Source organism: Trichechus manatus, unplaced genomic scaffold, assembly GCF_000243295.1.
Source record: "Trichechus manatus latirostris isolate Lorelei unplaced genomic scaffold, TriManLat1.0 scaffold00049, whole genome shotgun sequence".
Classification (NCBI taxonomy): domain Eukaryota; kingdom Metazoa; phylum Chordata; class Mammalia; order Sirenia; family Trichechidae; genus Trichechus; species Trichechus manatus.
Window position 1 is genome coordinate 7,850,736 of NW_004443985.1, and position 12,421 is coordinate 7,863,156.

At 40.0% G+C, this 12,421-nt stretch overlaps 1 protein-coding gene across 6 annotated transcripts in view; it reads right to left on the reverse strand.

Annotated features, from left to right (window-relative positions):
- Nucleotides 1-12,421, reverse strand: part of STT3B (STT3 oligosaccharyltransferase complex catalytic subunit B) — a 103,983-nt gene that overhangs the window by 67,231 nt on the left and 24,331 nt on the right. Inside the window, exon 1 of one of the 6 annotated variants that reach the window (XM_023732251.1) lies at nucleotides 4,422-6,513. The exons of the other annotated variants lie outside the window; for them this stretch is intronic. The gene's annotated coding sequence lies outside the window, so the exon portion shown is untranslated. Of the gene's footprint in view, nucleotides 1-4,421; nucleotides 6,514-12,421 lie in introns of those variants that run through there. 6 annotated transcript variants of the gene reach the window in all.

Here is a 12,421-nt window from a genome sequence, read left to right on the forward strand (position 1 = left end):
ATGTGTCCGTTGCTTAGAGTCCAGGTGGGAGAGGGCTATAAATCTGGATATAAAAGAAGGTCAAGGTCCATAAACTTCATCAAATGGTGAAACAAGCCCATGCATGACTCCCCAAAAGATTAAGAACCACTGACAGGAGACAGCATCAAAATAGAAGGAGCACACTTGGCACAATCAGCTCCAATTCTAAAGCCCCACAAGCTATAGGGATAAAGAAGAAATTATAATACCATTTAAAAAGCAAAACAAAACAAAAATCAACCCATAAGAGAACAAACCATAATAGCACAGTAAAATAAGAATATGACCCTGAAGAATGAGAATTTATAATGAATCCCGGAAAGAAGACAAATGAAATTGAAGAAACCACAGCTCAAACACAAGCAGAAGAAAACAGCACACCATAGGAGCAGTTCCAGGGATAGTCCATGTTTAATGTAAAGTGGCTATTGCCTGCAGCAAACCTCAAAGTAATAGCATTAGCAACAGCCAGGCAGGTGGATACCCTTCTCCTACTTTTGACAAGCAGGAAAGCAGGCCATCACAGGTATCTGCCTGAGGTAGAAGCACTACACGTAGTGAGTCAAGGAGCCAAACAATGCTGGACACACAGAGGAAGAACAGGAAATCCAACAAGTCCTGGTCCTCGCCCCCACAATCCCTAGACTCAGGCTTTATAGCATTTAAACACAGACTTACCAAGTATCCAAAAAAAGCGTATATCCAAAAATCCAACATTTGAGATAAGTAAGCATTACGAAAGCTAAGCATCAAAATCAACAAACAGAAGAACTAATACCAGGAAACCAAAACCCGGTGTCGTCAAGTCAATTCTAACTCATAGCTACCCTATAGGACAGAGTAGAACTGCTCCACAGGGTTTCCAAGGAGTGGCTGGTGGATTCAAACTGTTGACATTTTTGGGTAGCAGCCAAGCTCTTATCCACTGTGCCTCCAGGGCTCCGATACCAGAAAACAGAAATAAGAATTAGCATCTTCAGAGGACTAAGATAAGTGAGAGCAGCCAGAGAGAATGTATAACCTAGAGGTTAAGAGCGCGGGTTCTCGAATTTACTGCCTGGGTTTGAATCCTAGTTCTATGCTTACTAGCTAGCTATGTGACCATGGTTAAGCAAGTGACTTACATTCTCTGTGCTCTAGTTCCTTCATCTGTAAGACAGAGATAACAGTAGAAACTATCATATAAGGCAATTATGCTGAGTAAAAACATAAGTGTTTCTCAAGCACTTAGAGGCTACTAATATTAATGAAATATCTAAGATTCTGAATGCCAAAAATATGGCATTCTTATCTCTAAAACAAACTCTTTAATCTTTCTACATTAATCCTTCAAATGTTTCCCAAAACCTACAGAATAAAATTCCAACATTTTAAGGCTCCCTTTTCCTTCCCATCCCCACCCTGAAGCGGCCCCTGCCTACCTACCTCTTTTTCACCTTATATTCCTATTCTGGCTCTTCCCTGAACACATACTGTTCATGCTGTTGCATACTCCTATACCTTTGCACAAACTGATCTTCTTGCCTGAAGAGTAAATTACCCTTCCCTATCCTCCCCCTACACCTATCTACCTATCTTTCAAGACCTACATCAAAAGACACCTTGTCCTAAGCCTTAACTCTCCTTTTCAGATGAGGATCACTGAGTGGAAAAACTGTTGAACACTCCACTACCAGCTGAAAGGTTGGTGGTTTGAACCTACCCAGAGTTGCCTTGGAAGACAGGCCTGGCAATCTGCTTCTGAGAGGTCACACACAGCCTTGAAAACCCTATGAAGCAGTTCTACTCTGCACACATGGGGTCGCCATGATTCGGAGTCAACAAGATGGCCAACGAACAACAATAATCCTTTTTGGTTAAGAGTCTATAACTCTGCTGTATCCTGCTCTTTACCTTCTATCTCTTCCAAACCATCCAACATACTAAATAGCACTAATGTACCTATTTGCCTCCTCCACTGGATTAGAAGGTCTTTGAAAGCAGAAATGTCATCTTAAGTGTGTAACAATAACAACAAACAGTGAACATTTAAAGAGTGCTTACTACGTATCATGCACTGTTTTATTTTATATTCACTTGTATTAACTCACTTAATTTTCAGGACAACTCATTCCCAACTTACAGCTGAGAAGACTAACAAACAGGGAGTTAAGTAACTTGCTCAAAGTTGCTCAACTTATGAATTGCAAAGTCAGGAGTCTATCTCATATCATCTGGCCTCTAGGCAAGCCATGAATGAATCAATCTTCCTACCTCGGCACCAGGCACAGTCTCTGGCATATAGTAAGTCCAGTAAATGTCGGTTAAAGCTCCTCTAGAATATTTTATATATGATCCAATTTTAAAACATCTTTTCCATGAATGTCTCCTGAGTAATGTGATTCAGTGCTAGAGTGAGGTTATGAGCTGTGTAAAAATGTTTTAACTTCCACTCTGTTAAGGTAAACTAGTCTTTCCATAGAAATATACTATTCAAGTAGAGAATAATAAAAATAGTAGCACTGGTTTAATTAAACTATCATTTAGTGCACACTCCATACACTTTATTCAATGCTACTTAGGTCCCTCTCTATGTTTTGGCCTATAAAATCTTTCATCAATCTTCTATATAACTCACAAAACCATTCAGTATTATATATAGAAATGAAAAACATCTGCTGCAGTCAAATGAATTCCTGTTCCATTTTATTGTTTTTTAAAAATCCATCTGAATAAGGATTTAATTTTTACAATTACCCATCTCAGCACTTGATCTGGCCCTACCTAACACTGTCTATCTTTCCCATTACATCCTGGCCATAGTGGCCTTACTTTTGTTTCTCCAACATGCCAAGCTTGGTCCTGGCCTGAAGGAATGCTTTTAATCCAGATCTTCACAGGGTTAACTCCTTCTTGTCATCTGTCACTTCAAAAACACCTTCTTTCACTTCAAATTTATAGCAATGGCCCTATACATGTATACCCTATAAATACACACCAGCCATTAGCTAGCATATTACTTAAGTTTTTCACAGCCTTTATAACTGAAATTTAGACCCCTCAGAGGCACAAACGGTTTGCACTTGACTGCTAAATAAGGTTGGTAGTTCAAACCTACCCGGCAGTACCATGGAAGAAAAGGCCTGGCGATTTGCTTCCGTTAAGACTGTTGTCAGTTACAGATGAGTCAATTCCAACTCATGGAGTCCCTGTGTGAACAAAGTAGAACTGCTCCATAGGCTGTGACCTTTCGGAAGCACATCACCAGGCCTACCTCCTGAGGTGCACTTCTGAGTGGGTTTGAAACTGGGTGGGTTCAAACCACCCATTTTCCGGCTAGTAGTTGAACACTTAACTGTTTGTGCCACCAAGGACTCCGTTAAGATTACAGCCAAGAAACCTATGGAGCAGTTCTGCTCTGTAACACATGGGGTCGTCATGAGTCAGAATCGAGTCAGTGGCAACTACCAACAACATAACGGAAATTATCTTGCTCTTTTTGTTTACTTGTCTGCTTGCCATTCTGGAAAGTAAGGTTCCATTACAACAAGAATTCTGCCTATATCGTTAACACATGGTACTGTGTCTGGCACACAATTATCACACAATAAATATTTGTTGAATGTTGAGTAAATGTTGAAGGTATCAGAAAGTACAAAAAGCATTTGTTTTACCATAGTTTAGATATGCAATAAAAGTCCACAAAATCAGTGCTTTTAAAAATTCTAAACTATACGGTATCTTAATTTATCACGTTTTCCCACAAAAATACATAATAAAATAATAGTAAGATAGAAAAATGAAAGGATAGAAGTATACATAAAAAAAGTCAAGACTAGATAAAAATGCACAAAAAGAACATAGGTCATAAGAGCCTGTGAGTTCAAACTTCAAATCTGACTTCATTTCCCAGCAATCAAAGCAAAAAAGAGAAGGGAGGAACAGCATCTCTCTCAACACAAAGGACAAAAAAATGCCATCTCCTCAATCAAATTAAGTTTTGATAGAAAGTAATATCAACACCTGGCAGTGTTTTTAAAGTAAAAGAAAGTACAGGTATTAAGTGCAGTGATTCTAACATGAATTTTCTTAAAATACAGTTTTATCCCCAAAACTAATTTTTTTTGGTAAGAATCATACTATTTTATCTTTTTATAGGTTTTAGAGAAACGTACCACCTCAAGGCAACAGCAACAGAATGAGGAACAGGAAGAGTGAGGAAAGAATAAGTTAGCAGGTGACAGAAAGAATATGCAAGCAGTCAGTGTCAGATTTTGGCATTCCTAAACATCTTCCCAAGCACACTGAATCCCCCCACAAAACTGGTATTATAGTTGAGAACAAGCATTTCTGACCAGAGATTCCATAACAAATATCAGGTATGCTGAAGGAAATATTTACAAACAACATCAATCTTATACTTATGTCTGGGATGGTTTGGTACACAGAGGCAGAGGCCAGTCAATGGAACCCAGTAATGATGATCTGCAACCAAAAAGATCAGAAAAACAGTAAAAACAACAGTAAAGAAAAGGAGCCCAATAGATATATCAAATACACTTTAAAGAGTGTTAACTACAGGTAAACACTCAATATGAAATAATTTATTACCAATCTTAAGGTTGGCTACGTTCCTGAAAAGCTGGCAAAACCAGCAGTTGACAATGCCGAAGTGCCACAGGAAACAGAGGGGAGACAGGATTTTCAACCTTTCCGGGTGAGGGTCTCTGAGAACCTGATGAAAGCTACGGACTCTCTCGCCATAAGAGTGCATACAAATTTTGCAGAATTTCAAAATTATTTTTAGAAGAACCCCATCACGTAAGTCACAATAGAAAGGGTATCTACTTCAAGAACAAATTAGAATCATCCGTACTGAAAAATCAGCCCTGAGTCATCTTGTTCAGTAGTTCAGGAAAAACTACACCTGTGATCAACCGGGGCAGTTTTGGGAAAGACTTCATGGACAAAAATCAACAGAAATCCAATCCCCAAAATGCAAAGATAACTCAAATCCTCACCTTCCTACTTTCTCAATCACCTGTGGCATCAGTCACCCACACAACACTCTCTCTCTGCCCCTATCCACCTGGTGCTAGATCAGAGCTCATTAAGTGAAAGGACACCATCCTTCAGACTGCCAAACAGGCAGATGCCAGCCACAAACTCAGAAGCCCACACGACACCCTTACTTCTGAGCTGCTGGCGGCCAACTGGGGGTTTTCCCACTACCCCTTCAGGATGGCAGCCACAAGCTGGGGGCTTTCCCCTAGCTCCCTAACTTTCAACTGCTAGCTCCCACTACTCGGGGTTTGATAATTCGCTGGAACAACTCACAGAAGTTGCAGAAGTACCACAGCAGTCCTGGGTTAAGAACGTCTGACTTTCGGCCAACTCGAACTTACACTTTAACGTTATGTAAATCTGCCCTCACTCTGAAAAGACGGAACCAACCCCTACTCATCCCTACTCCCAACAGTCTTCACAATCACCGTCACTTGCTGCACGTGCAGCTTTTAAATCGTTGAAGAGCCTTCAAGGTTTTCTTGCAATAAAGTAGGCTAAATAAAAACCATATGCACCTGTTCCAGCTCACCGACAAATTCCACTTAAAGACACAGGAAACCAACAGCTCTCACTGGTAATCGGGGACTACCCATATACTTATGACTACAGATTTATTATAGTAAAAGGACACAAATCAAGATCATCATAAGGAAGAGATGCATGAGCGAGGCTTGGGAGGGTTCCCAACACAGAGCGTCCATGTCCCAAAAAGGGGGGGGGCATCGCCCTCCCTTCCAGGGGCTGATTATCCAAGGCAAGATAAGCATGGTCCTTACCTTGCTTACCAGGTCACCTAATGAACAATTCCACATTTTTTCACCACGCCGAAGATTCTGCTTCTTGGTATGGCTGGCATCTGTCTCTCTCCCAACTCCACAGCACCGTCCTAAGAACCAAAGCCTCTTTTCAAAGTTACAATCCCTGATAGGGGCAGATGACCCAGTAAGCAAAGTAAGCACAGGCTTATCTGTGCTTACTCATGTAGTGAAATTGTTCACTACAGATGATCTGGTAAGCAAGGTAAGTAAGCACTGTGCTTACCTTACCTGTTGGATAATCTGCCCCTGCTGCCTTCATCAATCAGGAAGCTCTCTCGGAACGTCCTTATTCACAGCCTTGATTGGCCTCAATCATTAATGTAGTCACGACTGAGGCCTCACTGCATATGCATGATAGATTAAATCATGCCTCCTGAGGTTAGTTGATATCAGCTACCAGGTGGTCTTTATGGTCTAGCCAGCCCCCACTCATTAGCACAAATGTCAGGTATGGTCTGGATTAACAAAGGTACCTCAATTTCTCAATAAATTCCAAGGGTTTAAATTTATCTTCTACAGGAGCCCTGGTGGCACACAATGGTTGACCCCAAAAACAGCTCCCACGGGAGAAAAGACCTGGCAATCTGCTCCCATAAGGATTATAGCCTTGGAAACCCTATAGGGCAGTTCTACTCTGTCATACAGGGTTGCTATGAGTAGCAATCGACTCAATAGCACATAACAGAGTTATCTTCTCAGGAGACAAGGCAAGACCACATTACTTTTAAGTTAAACTCTTTACACCAAACAGACCATACTTATGTTTCAGGAATTTGAATGAGCCCTTAATCATTTAAAGTTTAGTATTTTTTTTCATCAGGGACAACAACAAAAAGGAAAGCACCAATTAGGCAAAAAGCTTGTGTAACCCTGTCATGGATTGAATTGTGTCCCCCAAAAAAATGTGTGTAGCAACTTGGCTAGCTCATGATTCCCAATATTGTGTGACCGTGTTATCTGATGTGACTTCCTTATGTACTGTAAACTCCACCACTATGATGAGATTATATGTGATCTCCTCATGTGTTGTAAATTCTTTCACTGTGATGAGGATATACTGATGAGGTTGACAAGATCAGTGTCTTAACGCAATCTCTTTTGAGATATAAAAGAGAGAAGCGAGCAGAGACACATGAGAACCTCATACCACCAAGAAAGCAGAGCTGGGAGCAGAGCGTGTCCTTTGGACCTGAGGTTCCTGCGCAGAGAAGCTCCCAGACCAAACGAAGACTGATGACACGGACTTTCCTGCAGAGCCAACAGAGAAAGCGTTCCCCTGGAGCTGACACCCTGAATTTGGACTTGTAGCCTACTGGACTGTGAAGAAACAAACTTCTCTTTGTTAAAGCCATCCACTTGTGGTATTCCTGTTAGAGCAGCACCAGATGACTGAGACAAACCCCTTGATTCTTTTTCAAATTATTGTGGTGCTTAAGGGGATTCTGTATCAAAAAGGTAAATCAGGCCTCGTGTCTTTGCTCTATCTCAAAAAAAAACAAAGAGAGGTGTCAGGGAGAGATTCAAGAGAAAATATTATTTAGCTTTCACTTGTTTAAAGGGAATGAATACATAAAACTTCACATTTACAAAAAATACCTGATATTTAAATTTTGGTATACAAATATAGCACTGCACCATCTCAAAAGTACGGTGGCAAAGCAGTAGATGGAGTGGGGTTACTCCACCAACACTTAAACAGATGTCCTTTGTGCATCCTAGAACAGAAAAAGCTAGAAGCTACATAAAGAAAAACACTGAATACAAGATTCTGTAATCATGCAAATATTTTCTTGAAAATGCAACCATAAAATATGGATATCAATCCATGAATAAATTATAGTTCTCAAATAACTTTTCACCTCACAGCCAATAAGCCTGGGCATTCTACACACAAGTACACAATTCTAAGTAAGAACCAAATACAAACTTGACCCCTGCCCTCAGAGAGCTGACCATCTGGCCATCTCTCAGGAGGGAAAAGCAACAAGCAAGTACAATCAAGCGGAGAAGGGAACACACAGGGCACTAAAGAGCACCTGACTCATACACTTTTTTATTTTTAAAAGTTGAAATACAATTTAGATACAATATACAGATTCTATGAATTCTGTCAATTGCATGCATACACCTAACTATCATCCAAAACCATCACCCCAGAAAGCTCCCTCATTCAATTTTCCAGTCAATTTCCTTTCCCCGCCCTCTCTCAAACACTTTGTGACTTCTATTACCATAGATTTATTGGGCTTGTTTTCAGAAGCCACAGAAATGAAATCACACATTCTATTTTCTATGTACGCATATCTAACTTCTTTCACTCAACACACTAGTTTTGAGATTCACTCATGGGGCAGCAGTTTCTTTTTTTTAAATTGCTGAGTAGTATCCCATTTTATGAGCACTGCAGTCCACTCTACTGAAGGGGATCTGGGTTGTTCCCAGTTCAGACAATAATGAATAAGGCTGCACATTCTTGTAAAAGTCTTTTTTGAGGACATGTGTTTTCATTTCTTGGAGTGAATACCTAGAAATTTCACTTTGAGGTTACAGGGGAGACATAAAGAAATACCAAACAGCTCTCCAAAGTTATTCCATTTACACTCCCACCAGCAACACCTAAGAGTTCCAGTTCCTCCAAAACAAGTTGTTTTTGTTTGTTTTTTTAAGGCCCTACTTTATTCACTGTGCTGGGTGCTGGAGATATGAGTAAACAGTATAAACCTGTCTTCACAAAGGGGACTCACGGGAAGCATTTACAGTAAAATCTGCAAAAGCCAGAACCTGTGTAAGGAGAAACCTGAGAAGGAAAATTCAAATATTTTCCACTAAAAGGATCAATAGAAAAGTCATTAATTAAGTCTGCACCCTGTCAAAAGTGGAGAATGTGTGAGACCAGGAAAAAACAAGGCGGTCGAGTTCCAGCTCTCACAGGTTTCACTGTCTAACTGACAGGTAATCTAAATCTGGTTGCATTATTGAGGAAAAAGGCAGGAAGAGAAGAAGTGTTCTAGAAAGAGGAAAAGGTATATGCAAGAGCTAAAAGAATACACATGGATCATTTTTATAATACTGATAGAAAATAAAGCTAGATCAAGTTTAGCAGGCATACACTAAAAAAAAAAAAAAAAGAGTGAGAGGGGAAAAGGGAGACAGAAAAAAAGCAATGTAGGAAGCATGAGTTTTAAAAAGCTGAAAAACTCCTGAAAAGATATTTGTTTAATTAAATCTTCCTAGTAGAGGCACTCACTGTAGCACACACCGACTCCTCCCCTTCCCATCATTTATCATTCCTATTTGTTTCATGCCTCTCTCTCCCACTAAACTAGAATCCTGTCCATCGGGCTCACACACCACTGTGTCTGCAGTGTCTGACACATAATAAGTAGTCAATAAATAATTCATGAATACATGCGGACTACAGAGAAGTTAGGTAGTAACATTCAGAGACAGGAAGAAAGGTTTATGAAGGGAGTTTGTACTAGTTACCTAATGCTGCATACCTAATTACCACAAATGTAGTGGCTTAAAAAAACATACATTTTTATCCCACTTTCTATGGGCCAGTAGTTCAGACACAGCTTAGCTGGGTCTTCTGCTTAGCATCTTACGAGGCTGCAGTCAAGGTGCTACCAGAGTTGGGTTCTCATCTGGAGGCTCCATTAGGCAAAGAATCTACTTCCAAGTTCACTCAGGTTGTTGGCAGAATTCATTTCCTTGAGACTGTAGGACTAAGGGCCCGGCTTCTTGCTGGCTCTTGGCCAGAAGCTACCCTCAGCTCACAGAGGCCACCAGCAATTCCTTGCCATATGGGCTTCCCCACCATGGCCATTTACCCCATTAAGCCAGCAAGGAGTCTCTATGAGTCTGCTAGTAAGACAAAGTCTTATATAAGGTAACACAATCATGGAAGTTACGTCCCACCACCCAGAAGTCTGTCTGCCACTCTGTTCTTCAAAGGATTTCAATAACGGGCTCTTCTAAAACTAACACACTTTGTAAAAAGATTTTGCATAGTCACTTATAACTTCTAAGAATTTCTTTGTAAAATATAGTTTAAGATTTTACACATATAACTACTATATCAAAATTGGGCGGGTTAACATGTATTCACCTAGTAAATGGGAAGGGCCCTAGTGCCACCAACAGAAATAACCAATTATGGATGCCAACATAAGCATAAGACAATCCGGAAAGAAGGGAAATTAAAAGGAGTAAAATTCAGCAAAGGGAGAATAAAACACAATAATGATGAGCAAAGTTTCAGAATACCAATGATTCCTCAAGGATTTAAGGCTTTCTAGTTCTTCTCTTCCCCCTTACGGTCATCACTAGGCACTCTGGGGCTACAAAAGGTACCAGACCTTATTTATAGATGTAAGACCCACTAGTTAGGAGACTTCATGTATTGCATCTCCCAAATTCTGCACTAACGGGAATAGGCAACAACCAAGGTAAAGCACAAAGCAGCTAAGACTACCAGCCGAAGCTGGCATTTCAATTTACCTTTTATTATTCCCGGAGCCCTAGTGGCACAGTGGTTAAGAGCTCGGCTGCTAACCAAAAGGTCGGCAGTTCAAATCCACCAGCCGCTCCTTGGAAACCCTATGGGGCAGTTCTGCCCTGCCCTATAGGGTCACTATGAGTTGGAACCGACTCAATGGCAACGAGTTTTGTTTTGTTTTGTTTTTTAAATTCCTGCCATCTAGTGGCTGGATCAAAAAAACAAAAGCAGGGCCAGACTGAAGTACTTATTTTTAAAAAGAAGGAGCTCCGGTGGAATAGTGGTTAAGCATTTGGCCACTAACTGAAAGGTAGGTGGTTCGAACCCACCAGCCGCTCCACCGGAAAAAGATGTGGTAGAAAGATTTAAAGCCTTGGAAACCCTATGGGGCAGTTCTACTCTGTCCAATAGGGTCGCTAAGAGTTAGAATGAACTTGATGACAACAGGTTTGGGTATTTTTAAAAAGACAGCTTATTAGGATTACTAAAACAATCTAAATCCAATCCTACCAAGTGATACATATGAACACTGTCTAGATAATGACAATAAACAAATAGCCAATTTTATAACTTAAACCATGGAAACTCAAACATGAAGATATGGTCAAGCCTACTACAATTAGAGAGATTCATATCAGTGTTTAAGCAAAACAACAATACAAATTCCAAAGGAATATTAGTGACAGAGGAACAAGAACTCTTCTCATTTTTACTAGGTCAACTCTAAAGGAAAAGACTCACAGATAAACAAATAGCCACTACCACACAGCCAAATCACCCCGGCTCATTTATGTACATGCAGTTGCAGCTGGGTCTACTACTCCCGTTAACCTCCCTGTCTCCTACAACTGATGGGTGAGTCATTTTGATTCAAACCTTCAATAAACAGAGCATGCTGTACATATCAGACGAACAAACTACTTGTTGCTCTACTTACAAGAAACACATGGAGAAAACCAAGGGTTGTTCAAAGGCTGAAAATGTCATCCCGACTCCTTAGAGCTTCTCTGTATCTTCCCACTTAAAGTGAGATACATGCACACATCAAAAAGGTATCAGAATTCATAAGAACATAGAGCGAAACTTCTTCCAAACACACCTAAACTGAAAACACAATTCCTGTTTTAGTCATATCTCAGCTTTTGCCTTAACTAGCAACAACTGCTAACAACTTTGATCCCTATCCATTTGAATAAGGCTTAAAAAGGACAACTTAAAAAATTAATTGGGAAAAAAGAACAATGAAAAGCTGATAACAATAAATTACATCAAAATAGAGGCTGATATAAGCATTTTAATGCTACTCAAAAAAACCTGAAAAAAAAAAATCTAGGATCCCATATAAAATACTGCATTTGGAAATTAAAACTATCCAGTAATACTTCTTGTTCAACCAAGTCCAGAAGCCCTGGTGGTGCAGAAAGCTATGCAAAAGGGACAGCCTCTCTCTCCTCCACACTTCACACTTCTACACACACACACACACACACACACACACACACACACACTACGTACTAAAGTCAGGCAGACATATTCACATACCATAAAAATGAAATTTCCAAATACACATAAACCTACTATATTTACATATAAGGAAACCTGGTGGCGTAGTGGTTAAAGCACTCAGCTGTTAACCGAAAGGTCGGCAGTTGGAACCTACCAGCCTTTCTGCAGCAGAAAGATGTGGCAGTCTGCTTCCATAATGATTTACCAGCTTGGAAACCCTATGGGGCAGTTCTACTCTATCCTATAGGGTAGCTAAGAGTCAGAATTGACTCGACAGCAGTGGATTTGGTTTGGATATTATATATATGTATTATAGTATCTATCAGATACTATAATATTACATATTTCCAACTAACAAATATTATATATAAATACATATTATAGTGTATATTTGTCATGGATTGAATTGTGTCCCCCAAAAAATGTGTGTAGCAACTTGGCAGGGTCATGATTCCTAGTATTGTATGATTGTGTTATCTGATGTGATGTCCTTATGTGTTGTAAACTCTACCACTATGATGAGATTATA